The following is a 16,359-nucleotide window of genomic DNA, read 5'->3' as shown; positions in this document are numbered from 1 at the left end:
GGACCATACATGTGTGGGTACATGGCTTTGATCCACATATCAAGTAAGGAAGACAAAGTGCCCTTTTTAACTTGTGACTTGTGTCTCTTCACCTAATACAGCTGGTATTGTGTTCACATTACCAACCACCAACACTGTCCAGTCCCTTCATTTTCCTGGCAATGGAAGACTGAGGAGAAAGATGACGCCAATCCACTCATTGTGCTTTGCTCTCTGCAGTTTGACCCTGAACTCTTGACTTTGGTCTGCTCCCTGCCTCATTTTTCAGTCAGTGACTAAGCAGTTTTTGAGTTAATAAGTAACTCTCAGGTGACTGATTAAAAATTCCAGGAGGTGACTTAGAAAGGAGTCTAAAACATTGTTGCCCTAATCGAATTCTTCCTGTTTTTCATTCATAAAATATTATAGCTACTCCCACTTTGGCTTTAGGGTGAAAATTGTTAAACCTACTACTGTTCTTTGTCCTTTAGATAGTTGCGGGCATTCCTGTTTTCACAAGAGGAAACAGAAGACTAGTCTAACAGGAAAATATTAAGTTCAATGTTTTCAACAGCACATGTATAGAGAAGGTTTTGCAGGTTATGGAAAGCTTTTAAAGAAACCAGGCCGGGCGCAGTGGTTCATACCTGTAATCCCAGCACTTGGAAAGGCCAAGGCAGGTGGATCACTTGAGGTCAGGAGTTTGAGACCAATCTGGCCAACATGGCAAAATCTTGACTCTACAAAAAATACAAAAATTAGCCAGGTGTGGTGGTGTGCACCTGTAGTCCCAGTTACTCAGGAGGCTGAGGTAGGAGAATCACTTAAACCCAGGAGGCGGAGGTTGCAGTGAGCAGAGATCAAAACACTGCACTCCAGCCTGGGCAACAGAGCAAGACTCTGTCTCAAAAAAATAATAAAAGAAACTTGAAAGAAATTTTGTCTTCAATATCAAATACCTCCATTACCATGTAGATGCTAATATTGTGTGAGCAATTTTCTGTGAGATAATTGTGAACGATGTTATAACAACTGCTATATCCTTCTCACCTTTAATCTGAACATTAATTTAGCCACGAAGATAACAATAAGACAACATCTTGAAAGTATCTTATCCACAGCAAAGTCACACTTTCTTTCTTAAGCATAGATGAAATCCAAACTGCTATAGTCGTTACTTTTCGATCTCATATTGGTCAAATGCTTACTTGATATAGTTAGGAATTTGATACAGTCATGCTCTTGATGAAGTTTAAAAGATAGCTCTGCTATGAAATTTATTTGCATTAACTCTTTCTTATCATTTGCTTATTGATTTTTTATTTTTATGTATATGGTAGGAATATTAACTAGCTTATAGGGAGTCCTGACCATGTGCCAAGCATTGATCTAAGTGTTCTATATGCATTAATTGATGACTCCATTTACAGATGAGTAACTGAAACATAGAAGAGTTAAGCAACTTCCCCAGAGCCACACAGCTAGAACATAGCAGAACACAGACTTGAACCCAAGCAATCTGGGTCCAGAAGTTACACTCTCTAACCTCACTGCCTTTCTGTACGATCTTAAATGTAACAAGTATTATTTCTCTAGAGTTCATGATAGGATGGGGAGTAAGAGTAGAAAAACAAAGCATGAGGGAAGATATGATAGGAAATTGAGTCGGAATATTTGGCCTCCCTCAAAAGTAATTAGAATGATTAGATATTTACTATGTTTTATCCTTATTAACTAATATGTTTATTCACAAACTTGTCTAACTCAGTTTTAGGTTAAAAATATAAAGTTATTTATTCCTTAAAAGATTCTTAATTATCAGGCTACTGCATTGTCAGCAGCAGGAGGCCTTTGAGTACTTGAGGGGGATGAGGGAAAGTCGCGTGCCCCTGGAATTCCAAAGGGTTATTTTGATCTCACTGTGATTTCACTGTGCTTACCCATGAGAGGGTACTTGTTGAATGACCAAGTACATAATTCTCATCTCCCATTTTAATGATAATATGTCATGTGAGGAACAAAATCACAAGTACTTTCTCCTCTTTGTCCCCAGTGTCCTTATACATACTTCATACTTCTGTTAACATATTTGGTGTATTGTGAAATAATTATTTGTTTCTGTGTACTTCTCCCCTTAGTGTGAACTCCTTGAGGGCAGGGGCCATGTCTTACCTTTGTATCCCAAGAACCTAGCCTCTGTTTATCAGTAACTTAGTTGATTATTGAAAAACGACTGTGGAAGGAAGGGAAGGAGTGAGGCAGACAGGCAGACCTAGAACTGATATCCTTGTGTATTTATTTTACATTTATTAAACGGTCATGGGGTTTAATCATTTGGGACTTTTGAAATATATTTGAAGATGATATTTCTTGGATTTGATATGACTACTGTGATTTAACCCCTGGGAAGAGGTCACTGGGATTCAAAGAGTGTGTATGTTACAGTCTGTCCATTAGGTACACCACCTGATTTTATTGCAAAATTATGTCATACTCCAAAGGACTTTGGCTGTACTCTTGGTGAGTTTATCTGTAATTATTGATAAATACATTCATTTTTGCTGAATTTATACAGAATGCCTGTGCGAATCACCCCAAATCACTGTAGCATCTGAATTTCCGTCTCATGGTATAGCTGTGGACCAGGAAGTCTGCCTTGGAAATTAGGGCTTATTCTTTGAAAAACCACAAATGTATTTATTATTTGAGACAAATGTGTAATATGGGACATTTTCCCCCTCCAATAATATTAAATGCTGTGTTCTCACTTGTAAGTGGGAGCCAAACAATGATTACACATGGACATACATTGGGAAATAATAGATACTGGGGACGCCAGAAGCGGGGAGAGTGAGAAGAGGATGAAGATTGAAAAACTGCCTATTGAGTACAATCTTCACTATTATGGTTACAGGTATGCTAGAAGCCCAAACCTCACCATCACACAATATATCCATGTAACAGACCTACACATGTACCCTCTGAATCAATACAAATAATATGAAATGCTGTATCTCTCCACTTTTTACTTACTTCTTCAGGCCCATTATACTCTCATGTTATACCACATGTAGCCCACATCTCTTGTGGTATGCACTCTGTACTCACAATTGTGCTGGATGCTGTTTTTTTCCTAGGGGTTATAAAAATTTGATTTTCCTCCGTAATTCTATTTCTTTTTTTTAAAATTCAGGTCAACATACATTGTGAATTCCATCTTTGTTGTAAGCACACTCTTATTTACTGCTTTTACTGACCTTGTCATCTTACAGAATAATCTACTCTTATCAATGAGTGATATCTCCCATTCTGTCATTACTGCTATGGTCTGAGCAAGAGTAGGGGCTGGAATGAGGCTACATATGGATTCTTGGTGGGTAGTTTTAAAAACTCTGCTTCCATGGAAGTTTTGGATAATGCTTCTGTCCCTACCTCCACCCCGCCTCCCACTGTGCTGCTATAACTGGCCTTATGACAACAAATGAATCTGGCATAAGAGAGAAGAGCGCCAGAGTAAGTGAAACAGAATTGTGTGAATTAGCCGTCTCGTTGGATTCTACCCAGTCACACTGTGAAAGTCCATTATGCATTAGGCTTATATTCCATTGTGTAATGAATGGTAATTCTTCTAATGATAAATACTGGTCCCTTTTGGTACCAACCTTAGAGTGAGAAATAGCTTAATCTGTTGAGTAAATGAATAAAAACCGCAAGTTTAAAACAGCAAAAATAATTTCTTTGCTTGGAATATCAGTGTACATATCTTTCCGTGCAAAGTTCTCCACTTTTCTCATTACCCATTAACTTGTTGGTTACTCTACAATCACCATCTGAGAGCTAAGATCTGTTGCTTACTATTCACAAGGCAGAGAGAATTATAAAACATACAATAGCAGCACACAGGACAGCTTTGAGTCTTTCCATAAAGTCATCATAATGGTACATTTTCTGAGTATTGCCTTCAGATTGTTTTAATAAAGAATTCATTGTTCTCATGTTTACACGATGATTTTCTGTAACAGAAACCAATATTGACATTGATACCTTAGGCTAACGCAATTTTTAGTCAATTTACTGGGGTAAAATTAACTTTGTTGTATAATATATTCTCTTTTAATGGCCTTTGTGGATAATTACACATTGCAAGTATTCAGTTGTATTTACTGGTATTCTAGTTTGTCTTCTCATTTGCAGGATATTATGTATCCATTCTCTTAGCTCTTTACCTTGGTTTTTTGTTTTTGTCTTTGTTTCCTGAGATGGAGTCTCACTATGTTGCCCAGGCTAGAGTGCAGTAGCTATTCACAGGGACAATCATAGTACTACAGCCTGGAACACGTGGGCTCAAGCAATCCTCCTGCCTCAGCCTCCAGTAATTGGGATGGCAAGTGCACGCCACAGTGCCTGGCTTCTTCTACCATTGATAATTTTGGTCCTTCTCAGGTTAACATACATTTATTGAAGGCCTGTTGGTGCCATTCACTGTTCTAGGCACTGTGGCTAAAGAAGACACACTCCTCATTCTCAAAGAATTTAACATTCTCCAGGAAAAATTGTTATCAAAATAGGTCATTTTGACATCAGAAAGTAAAGCTAGGAGACTGATCCTTAGTGGGTTTCATGAAAGCCCCTATCAGGAAGTAAATGCTAGGAGGTTGATCCTTATTGGGTTTCAGCACAAGAATCAGATGAGCCTCCATTAGATATGAAGTCAGCTCCAAGTATTGGAGGATAGGTTAACAAAACAATACATAGAATAGTATTCCAGGCTGAAGAAATAGTGTGTATGTTGTATAATATATTCTCTTGTAATGGCCTTTGTGGATAATTACACATTGCAAGTATTCAGTTGTATTTACTGGTATTCCAGTTTGTCTTCTCATTTGAGGCATATTATGTATCCATTCTCTTAGCTCTTTACCTTGGTTTTTTGTTTTTGTCTTTGTTTCCTGAGATGGAGTCTCACTATGTTGCCCAGGCTAGAGTGTAGTAGCTGTTCACAGGAGCAATCCCTAATTCCATGTAGGGAAACTACATGGAATTTGATATAGCAGAGTTTAAAAAGACATTAGATAATTGCAGATGAGCATGGAAAGGTAGCTAAGGCTTAAGTCATATGATTATTTTATGCCAAATTTAGGAGTTTCAAATTTATTCATAGGGTTAGTCCATGGACTGACTTGCTGAAATTGTTTGCAAAATGTTGTGGATATATTCATTTTGCAGGGGGGTGGGGGGAAGTTGTCCATAGCTTATTAGATCTCAAAGTTGTCCATAATAAAAAAAAAAATTGTTAAGAATATTTGCAGTGAAAAGCTTAAGTAAATGCCCATACTGTTCACTAATTAGAGTGAAGTAAGGCGTTACCATATCCATGTTTCATATTACAAGAAATGTGATGTACAGAACTGTCAGTGCAATGAATGGAAGTTACCGGGAAGACTTCTGTAGCCAAAAGTAAACCATAAATTCATTCATTGAACGTTTCACTGAACTTTTCCTATACACCAGAAACTGGTAAGCACTGAGGAGACAGTGATGAACAAGAACTCCTATTCAGACACACATTCCATTCAGGGCTCATAGTCTAATGAGGAAGACAGACATTAACCAGATAATCACAAAAAGAAATGGACATGTACAAACTCTGATTATTGCCGTGTAGTAAAAGATAGGATGAGTTGTATTCAGAGAACCTGGTGTAGATGGGGGATTAAGAAAGGTTTTCTTTAGCAAATGGCATTTGAACTGAGTCCTGAAATGAGTGTCAGCTGGGGAAGAAGGTAAATGACTCCAGGCCGAGAAAATAGCACTTGCTAAAGCCCTTATGCAGGGAATTGGTTGGTGTGTTTTAGGGAAGGAAAGAAGAAATATAAAATGCAAAAAAAAAGCCTGAGGTGACACTAGAGAAATAGAGATTGAGCCATGCAGGGCTTTGTGGGCTATTTTAAGAATATGGATCTTTATCCTCAAAACATCAGGAGGCAACCCTTGAGGGGAATGGGCATTGACATAATGAGGTTTATAGTTTTTAAGAGATCTCTCCACTTACCATGTGGAAAATGGACTGAAGGGGGTCAGGTTGGGATAGATTTATTAAATAATAGTGTAACAACTGAAAATACATCGATACCATGTACTTTAATTTATGGGTTGTTATAAATTCATAAAATGTTTCTAGGGATTAGTTTCTTCGTGTGGAAAATTATGAGGCAGAACTTGTGATTTTCAAAGCTTGGACTCCCCCACAAATTAGCTGAATAATTGATCCTCTGAGACCTGGAGGCAGCAGCTCCAATCCTTAACTGCTTCCTGTGCCGGCTCCAGGATGCCATGCGAGAATGAGCATTTTCTAGGTGCACCATTAGGTGACAAAGATTGAGCGGCCCTTCTCTAAACCCCTTTCTTGCACTAACATTCCATGATTCTAGGTTTTGAGGAAATCAAATTCTAATCTGACACCTTGGTTTTACCATGGAGGAAAGCGTTGCCCAAAGAAGGAAAGTGGCTCACCTAAAATTGCATGGCTTAGTGTACACAGCATTACTCTCCTAACTAGTAATCCTAGGCTTTTCTAGTTTGCCATACTGTCTCTACATCCTTTGTAAGCAGTATAATTAATTATTATAATTATCAAATTGCAGGTGCTTCTTTTTCCTTCCTCTATTTATGAACAGAAATACAGTTTATTCTTTTTTGATTACCAGTTAAGAATTTATTGCTGCAAGTCATCAAGCATCGTTTTACTAACACTTGAAGACTAGAAATGGAGAAATTAATTCCTAGGAAAACAACACATCTTATTCTGGCTTAGCTGAAAATATTGCAAGACCAGCATTTCTATTTCAAAATCAGTCCAAAGTCTGTGAGCATACAGAAGTGATGAATATAAAGATAAGTTAGCTGAGCACTTAATGACTTTTACTTGATTTGAACGTGAGTTCAAAGGTAAATCCAAAGTTTAAAGTTGAACTTGAATCTTACTATGCCATATGGGCTTTCCTTAGCCTTCTCGAAAATCTCAAGTATAAGGAAGGTCCAGGAGTAGAGTGATTCTCGGCACAGACTCTGGAGTCAGGTGGTCTGAGTTCAAATCCCCAGCTTCTCTTCCTACCAACTTCGTGACTTAGGAAAAATTACCTTTCTCAGACTCATTTTATCCCCACTTGCAGAGTAGAAATAATGACATTTCAGAGGAAACATTAAATGAAGCAATATATGAAGTAATTTTCTCTTAAGTCTTAAATTACCTCAGCATTTGCTCTCACAATTTCTTTCCAATTTTAAGTGACAGAGTCCATCCCAGCTATTCCCTTCATTATCTCATGAATTCTGATTATGTATTCTCTCAGTTTTTATCCAATCTAAGAGCTTTTCTACTTTTCTCATCTGACCTTATAAAAAAAAAAAAAAAGGCATTCCATCTTCTAAATAATTTTTGTTTCTATTTTCTAACTCTACTATTTTTGTCTTAGAGCTTTTCTAACTGAAATGTGTATGAAGTATAGCAATAGGAACTCCCAAGAAATAAAATATTCTGTGGTTTGTTTTTCTTGTAGCGTACTGTAATTCCTTGGGTTTAATTGACAACATCCTTTAGGAAGACATTCAGCATCTCAGCATTAATGGCCTCCCAGACAGCATTCTTGGCCCAAGTGTTCAGGGAATGACCAGGACATACTCTAAGATCCCTTTTCTGAATCATTGTTTATTGTTTATAAAACTCATCTTGTAAGCCTGCTTTGATTTATTTCCTTATCAATACCCAAGATAATCCTGTTGAAGTTTACTCTGCTTTTCTGCCCATATTCCCCACTTCATCTTTTGAGGCCTACCCATCTCCTTGGCACATTATCCATGTTAAGTGCCTCCAAAGTACTGTGGATACTAGTAAATGCCAAATTAAGTGGGGGATTTTATTCTTTCCCCAGATCACGTATAATGATATCAGATGGGCTTGGTTTGGGCTCTGATATCTGAGGCACCTACTTTGACTGACTATCTGGGGCAGTGGTTTTCTTTTTTTTTTTTGTCATCCAGAAACTTTATTGTAAATCATTTGTCAACAAGATCTGCATTTCTAATTTCAGTTTGTCATTCCTCTGAGGCACAGAGAAAGGAAAAGATGAGATTAGGGTTAATGTTTATTGAGCACTATACATAAAGGATCTTATTTAGTCCTTATAGACAATACCAGAGCAGTGGTTTTCAACCCCAGTGGACATCAGAAGTGTCTGTGGAGCTCTTTGAAAATGTGGACGTCTAGAACCTATGGCTATCCGAGACCTAATTAATCAGACTCTCCAGGGTAGGGGTGTAAGCATCTACTTTTTGGTTTTTTAAAGATCCATAGGGTGATTGTGATGTACAACCAAGTTGAAAATCACCAATCTTGAGAACTGGGTCATATGGTACATCTAGTTCTAGATCCTTGAGGAATTGCCATGGTCATTATATCTACAATTTCTTTTATTTGAAATCTTTTTTTTTTTTTTTTTTTTTTTTTTAAGGATAGAATGTTCCCTGTCAAAATCTTTTCTTCTCTAGGAGTCACAAAAATGAATTTCTAAGGGGAAGCATCAAGGTCACCTGAGTTTTTCCCTTCTGCTTGCTTGGCGTTCATAACTGAGAAAACCCATCCCTACAGTAAAGCTAAAGCTAAAGCTTTACTGTAGCTGATTTGTAGCAGAGTCCATCCTGAGCTAGTAGTTTCAGAGTGGGAACATGGGGCCATATGTCCTTTTTAAAAAAGATGATTTGTATAATGTGCTACAACTTTATAAATCCACCCAGAAACGTACATGCCCACTCAATCCAATGAGGTAGGTTTCGTTCTCTACAATTTTTTGATTAGGAAACAGGCTCAGTGAGTCTAAACGATTTGTCTAAGAGCACCAGGAAATAGTGGCTAGAATCAAACTCAATTCTTCCAAGTCCAAATCTAGTACTCTTTCTGTTCTTTCTATTGATTAATATTTTTATCATTCCATTTTGAAATAATTTCAGATTTATAGAAAAGTTTCAAAAAAATACTTTCCACAAGCCCTTTACCTATATTTGCCAAATGTTAATATTTTACCATGTTAATCATCCTTTCTTCTGTCCTTCTGTACATATGAATTTAATTATTTGTAATTAATATTTAACAGTATATTATAGATATAATTCCCCTTTATCTCTCAATACTTCAGTGTATGTTTCCTAAAAACACTGATATTATCCGCAGTCACCACAGAAAGTGATTATGAATCAAGAAGTTAACATTAATACAATACTATTATCAATGTACAGACCTTCATTTTTTACCCACAAATGTCTTCTGTGGCAAAAGAAAAAAAATTGTTTCTTGTTCAGGATCCAATCAGGGATCACATATTGCATTTGGTTCTCACATCTGTTTACTATCTTAGTCTTCAAAGTTTTCTTAGTCTGCCTCTGCTGTTCATGACTTGAATAATTATGTATGCTATCATCTGATAAGCAGGAATTGACAGTTCTGGCTGTCAGCACTTGATGGAGTTATTCAGAAATACTTGGGTTCAGTGACATACAGCAGGAAGGGCCGTAACATTAGGAGAATATTTGGAAAACAATAATAATGATTTTTTTTTTTTTTTTTGAGACGGAGTCTCGCCCTGTCGCCCAGGCTGGAGTGCAGTGGCCAGATCTCAGCTCACTGCAAGCTCCGCCTCCTGGGTTCACGCCATTCTCCTGCCTCAGCCTCCCACGTAGCTGGGACTATAGGCGCCCGCCACATCGCCCGGCTAGTTTTTTTTTTTTTGTATTTTTTAGTAGAGACGGGGTTTCACCGTGTTAGCCAGGATGGACTCGATCTCCTGACCTCGTGATCCGCCCATCTCGGCCTCCCAAAGTGCTGGGATTACAGGCTTGAGCCACCGCGCCCGGCCAATAATGATATTTATTATGCAATATTTATGGTGGACACTATTTTAAATGTCTTCCATGTAACTCCTCATTTAAACTTCACAACCAACCTACATAGTAGGTATTGTTACATTATAGATGTGGAATCTGAGGAACAAAGATGTTAAGTAACTTGCTCAAGGTTGTCTGGCCAGGAGACGGCAGGGCTAAAAGTCAAATTCCAACAGCTAGGCTGCATCCCTAGTGTGAGCTCTGAACCAGCACAGGCTAAACCAGAGACATTTAACAGAGTTCTATGTCTTTAGGCAAGTTATTAGCTCAAAAAACTTGAGTCTCATGAACTGAAAATGGGACTAATAATACCAGCTTCATAAAGGTGGTCGTAAGGATTACACACAATAATCTGTTAAAGCATTTGGTATGGAGCAAGAACTTCATTTTTTAAGAGTAAAATTTAAAATATAAATATGGAAAAATTGACTGATAAGCATATCTGAAGAAGATACTGTTATGACTAAGTTCCCACTGAGATGAGAAAACTCTCAGAGAATACCTTTTGAATCATTACAGGTAGGGAGGAGAAGGGAACAGAAGCAACAAACATCTGTTCATATTTTGAGACACTGGAGAGATACCGGTTACAACCAAATCCTTCTTCAAGGCAAAAGAGGCTAGATAATGATGAGTCATGAAACACAATTTTACGATGAATTTATGGAAAGTTATAGCCTTTAGTTATATTGGCAAAGAAGGTAAATATTTTCCATAAAGAGAAAAGTCAGCATCACTCTACTCTGGGCTGAGGTATAATTACCTTCCAGCTTTTAAAAGGGAATTGTTCTCCTTAGAGGGTGGCAGTCAGAGGAATCAAGAGGTTTTTATCTTTTTAGTTTTTAATTTCATATATACATATCTGTATATATTTTAGAGACTGGGTTTTGCTCTATCGCCCAGGCTGGAGTGCACTGGCATGATCTTAGCTCACTACATCCTCGACTTCCCAGGCTCAAGTGATCCCCTCACCTCAGCCTCCCAAGCAGCTGGGAATATAGGTATGCACCACCACACCCAGCTAATTTTTTTTGTTGTTAATTTTTTTGTAGAGACAGAGTCTTTCTATGTTGCCCAGGTTAGTTTCGAACTCTTTAGTTCAAGTGATCCTCCTGCCTTGGCCTCCCAAAATGCTGGGATTATAGGTGTGAGCCACTGCACCTGGCCTTGAGGTTTTTAAAAGAGAACTCTGAGGACATTGGGTTTCCAGAATTAGAAAAATGTATAGTCATTTTAATGTGACATTTTCATTTAGTCTTATTTATTTATTTATGAGAAGGAGTCTCACTCTGTCACCCAGGCTGGAGTGCAGTGGTACAATCTTGGCTCACTACAACCTCCATCCCCCGGGTTCAAGTAATTCTCCTGCCTCAGTCTCCCTAGTAGCTGGGATTACAAGCATGCAGTACCATGCCCAGCTATTTTTTGTATTTTTAGTAGAAACGAGGTTTTGCCATGTTGGCCAGGCTGGTCTCAAACTCTTGACCTCAGCTAATCCACCCACCTAGGCCTCCCAAAGTGCTGGGATTACAGGCATGAGCCACTGCACCTGGCTCATTTAGTCTTAAAACATTTCAAATATGTCAACTAAACCTATGGAGAAGATAAGCATACCTGAAGAAGATACTGTTATGACTAAGTTCAACTTAATTTTTTAAATAGACTATAGATTTGTGGGGGGTACATCTGCAGCCCAAGGGCTTTTGGGGCTCTGTAGCTACAATAGGCAAGGATGGATTTTTCATCTCCTTTCTATCAAGGTTTGAATGTTTCCTCTGAGTCTTTCCACCCAGAGAACCCTAGACTTCTTTCAGTTACCACGTCTTTCCTCACTATTGTCCACTTCTGAGCTCCATATTTTGGGAGCTGAAAGTAAGTAGTGCCTTGGAGATGGAAGACAAAAAGGGAAAGGGAGCCCAGCAAAGGTTCATTCAAGGCTCACATGTTCATCCCCTGCTGGTAGCTGCCTCTTGCCATCCCCACAGCAGAAGCCCTCTCCTCTTCACCCCTGCCCAAGGCTGCAGAGCACCATCCCAGGGCCTCTGTTCCATGCCTGCTGAGTCTGCCAGCTCACACTTTCCATAATCTGCCTCACCCTGCACCTTCCCCACCCTGCCCAACTCTCAACCATCGATCTGTTCATTGCTTATTTTAAAAGCAGCCTTTTCAACCACATTTTTCATTCAGCCATTAGGATAACAACGCTAAAGCAACCCTACAGTAGAGGCCCTTGGCTTTAAGCAGAACTGGTGCAGAATAAAAATGTCGAGACTTGTTTTCAAAATTCATTAAGAATTTCAAGACAGCAACAGCAGAGCATTAAACCAAGCACAAGGCTCTTCTAGGCATGTGGCCCCGTGCACAGACTGCAGACCCATGAAGCCAGCAGTGGCTGTAAGGGGCCCAAGTGAGTTGAAAGTCAGTCATCTACTAAATACACTTGATATATTTAAAACTCAATATCCTATTATTGGAACACTAACAAAATTGCACTTCAATCAAACTGACTATATTTTATCCAAAAATCTAGTATAATGACACAGGCACACATATTTTAATTTGGTGCTGGAATGCCACAACTGTGCAATAGATTCTCTAAGTGTTCAAGCACATCTGTACTCTCATTTAAAACAAAATATAACTCCACAGGCATTTCTGATACTCAACCAACATTAAAAACCGTTGGAAAATTAGATGCCTGCATTCCACCTCCAAAGTGTCTGATACACTAACGAAAGGATAACACGTTTCACAAAGCTGTTGGGAAGGAAATGAGATTTATGTGTGAAATTAGACTATGCGCCGTAAATTAGTAAATACGCGTGAGCCATTGTTCTTAAATTTCACAGTGATAAAGACAGAACGAGCCTTCAATTTAATCTTATAGGTAGTCAAGTGTCTTTACCCATTGGATATGGGTATGTTAAGTGAATGGCAGAAGAAGGAGGGGAAGTGGTATCGATAAGAACAGTTTAGACCATGTAAGATGTTTAGAAGTACAAAAGTAAAAATTTCCTGAGGACCTAGTGTGTTTGGACACTCCCCCCGACCCCCTACCCCTACCCCACCCCACGAGTTCATAGTCAGTGCTGGGTACCTAGTAGGTGGCTCAGAAGAAATTTGCAAATGAAAGAAAAGAAAGACCTGCTCTAGGCAAAGGTTTCAAAGGTTTATGGTAGGCATGGACTTCTCCGTCTATTATGTTTCATTTTCTGCTGTATAACCTGAGCTGTATTATACTATTATACTATTCTCTTGCTGTCTAGAGGCTCCAAAGCAGACTCATCAGAATCTCCCATGGCCTAATCTTTACCTGCTGGTTATTTCAGAACCCCTGCTCCTTCTCAAAAGGAAAGGATCTCCTATTCCTGCAGGACTGTTCCACACTCCTTGAAGCACTTAAACCAAAAGACAGACCAAGTCATGACTATATCAGGCACCACTGTGGCTGGCTGAGTTTTAAATTAACCTGTGTCACCTCCTACCTGGTCTGTATAGGGTCAACACTAAGGGGGAATATATGTGTCTCCTTGGAAAAGATAGCCCTATAGGCTGCCTATGATTTTATGAAATCCAAGTTTTTTAAAGGCTTTGTGATAAAGCTAGCTACAGAGAGTGTGTTACAGCTTTATTACAATATGGGCATTCTCTTAGGGTCTAGAATCCCTCTGTGACTAAATGAAAGAGCTGAATTCTGTAGTCAATAAGAGTCAACACCTTAGTAAGATACTTAATCCCTCAGAAAGGACTGACGCTGAAAGTCCCTCAGAGAAATAGAGAATTAAAGCTGGAACCAAGATCCCGCCTTGTTTCACCCCTGTTTGTTTCACATGACTAGGATATGGGTGCTAATTGGAACCATCAGCTGGAAGAATAACAGGCTTATCTATTTCTTGATCATCTTTCCCAGTGTAGAGCCCAGGGGACTACAGATAACATGTCTGGTTAACATTAGCCCCCTCTTAAAGACAAAAGGAGAAAGTCATGTTTTCTCAGTTGAATTAGAAACCAAGATCACTTTACTCACTCAATTAAAACTGCTCTTGACTGTTCCTTGGATAGTTTCCCTCTATATTCATAAGGTCCCTTAGTCCTAGATTTTCAAGGTAATGTCATTTGGTTCTCCTCTGTGAAGCCAAATACACATAGATATCAAAGTGTTATTAATCCTTTAAGAAGCCAGGAGTTTAAGCTATTACTGAGCTTTGAAAGATTCTGATAATGGAACTTTTGTTTCTGATCACTGATAATGTTTTTAATTTGGAGTTGGCGCAGTTCCCTCTGGTATTAGGTACAGCAGGAGCAGACAGGACATGCTTTGGTTCTAAAGTAGATAGGTTCTGGGTAATGCTGCTTTTCGTTGGGTTTTTTGGTTTTGTTTTTGTTTCTCGAGACAGGGTCTCACTCTGTTGCCCAGGCTTACCGAAGCCTTGAACCTCCTGGACTGGAGCTGTCCTCCCACCTCAGACCTCCAAGGAGCTGAGATCACAGGCGTGTACCACCATGCCCAGCTAGTTGTTTTGTTTGTTGTTTGTTTTGTAGAGACTGGGACTCCTTATGTTGTCTAGGCTGATCTTGAACTCCTGGGCTCAAGTGATCCTCCAACCTCAGACTCTCAAAGTGCTAGGATTACAGGCATGAACCACTGTGCCTGGTCTAAAATGCTATACTCTCAAGCAGAGTCCTAAATTTTAGTCAACCATTTCTCACTTCCATGCTTTTTATCATATTTACCACCTGAAATTTTACTATTTTTCTTTAAATCCATTCAGTGCTGTACTTGAACAAATTTATTTTACTGCTATAAATGGAAAACTAGTTGTTTTAAACTATTCTTAATTTAAGGTAATAAAATACAATGAAAACTAGTTTAAAAATTCTAGCTAGGTAACATCTTATGGCAAAGCTTCTGAGGCCCAAGGAGGCTTTATTTGCAAGGGAAATTAACCAGGGTTGAGGACAATGCTAACTCGGTGTTTCAGTTTTCCTTCTGAGAATATGAAGGGTTGAAAAGAGAATCCTTTTTCTGTCCTCAGTAACTAAGTGCTTTTCATTCCAAGCAGCAGTCAGCCTACCTTTGAAAAACTCAATCTCTTTATATTCTGTGTAAGGAATTAAGTATTTGACAGGACTCATGTGAAAACCCATTTCTTGAATGTAAGAACACCCCAAGGGAGATAGATGGCATTGTCCCTACACCCATGAAATATGTCATCTACTAAGGGTCAGAATAAACTGATTACAAAGAAATAATAAATGTATTGAAGAGTATGAGAAATACGCAAATGCTTAACAGTAAACATGAGCAGCAGAGGAAAAAAGATGGAGTTTTGTCTGTTTTGCTCACTGATGGATCTATCCCTAGCTGTCAGAAGAGTGCTTGGCATATGGTAGGTATCTGTTGAGCCTAAGAACACAAACCACATACCCCAGTCGCCTAGTGGTGACATAATGCAAAAGATCAGGAGTGGGAAATAGGTTGGCACAATCTGGAGAAATTAAGAGATTTGGAGAGAATCTTGGAGAAAGTGATAGGCAGACACACACAATGGCTTAGAACAGAAGGTACACAATACATACAAAAACAGGTTAAGTATGTCTCACCAAGGTCATGCCCTTATAGCAGCTTTAAAAATGCAAACTACCCTCCAATTTGAATGCTCCCCTTTCCTCAGACCTAAGGCCCCATTCCCCTTATTCACAGGCATCACAAATTTAAGTATCACATACACCTTACAAAATGAGCTGACATTTCTGCAAGACAAACTTCTATTTCCATAAATGTGGGTTACTTTTTGAGAAACCCAGTTTCATGTAGGTATGTTAGTTTGAGGATTTTTCTGTGTTACTTCAACTACTGAAGTCTCCTAAAGACTTCCAACTATTCAAGTTAAGCAGTTGTGCCATTTTTCATAGTTCCCTTGCTATTTTTTTGTTAAGTGGAGTCATTGTTCCTCTGGTACTAATTTCGCATCGCACCATTTGTTGCTCTAGAAATAGCAAAACAAGAGAAGTAGGTTCGTGTGATTATAAATATGGAGCAATAGGTGGGAACTGAAGCCGCTTCTGGTATTTCTCACCAAAATGGCCATGGCCTCCGGGTCTGTCTCTCTGCAAGAGGGCAGCACCCCTGAAGACACAGTGCCGCCTCAGGGATGTGTCTGAGCTCCTGAGCTGAGCTCCTCTGCCTGCACAGGCTTTGTGAAAGGTTTCCATTTCAGAAATACAATGCCCTGATTTTAGTGTGAGTATTTCCCATGTTGGTTAAGTGATACTAAATCTTCAATAAATTATAGCTGGAAAATGTTTTTTGGAAAGCTGACTTTTATCTTCTTTCACACTAAGGCTAATTTTTAAATACAGCTAAACAAGGACTTAGGCCAATCCCTGAACCAAAAAGCAAGGTATGAACCTTAATTTACTGAACCTCAAACCTAACCTCAT

General features: G+C 38.8%; 1 protein-coding gene across 1 annotated transcript in view; it reads left to right on the top strand.

Moving 5' to 3' along the window:
* The window catches only part of NME7 (NME/NM23 family member 7), a 242,285-nt gene that overhangs the window by 225,328 nt on the left and 598 nt on the right, over positions 1-16,359 (top strand). The window lies entirely within an intron of this gene.

This window comes from Rhinopithecus roxellana, chromosome 8 (assembly GCF_007565055.1).
Source record: "Rhinopithecus roxellana isolate Shanxi Qingling chromosome 8, ASM756505v1, whole genome shotgun sequence".
Lineage (NCBI taxonomy): Eukaryota > Metazoa > Chordata > Mammalia > Primates > Cercopithecidae > Rhinopithecus > Rhinopithecus roxellana.
This window is presented reverse-complemented; position numbering and strand designations above follow the sequence as displayed.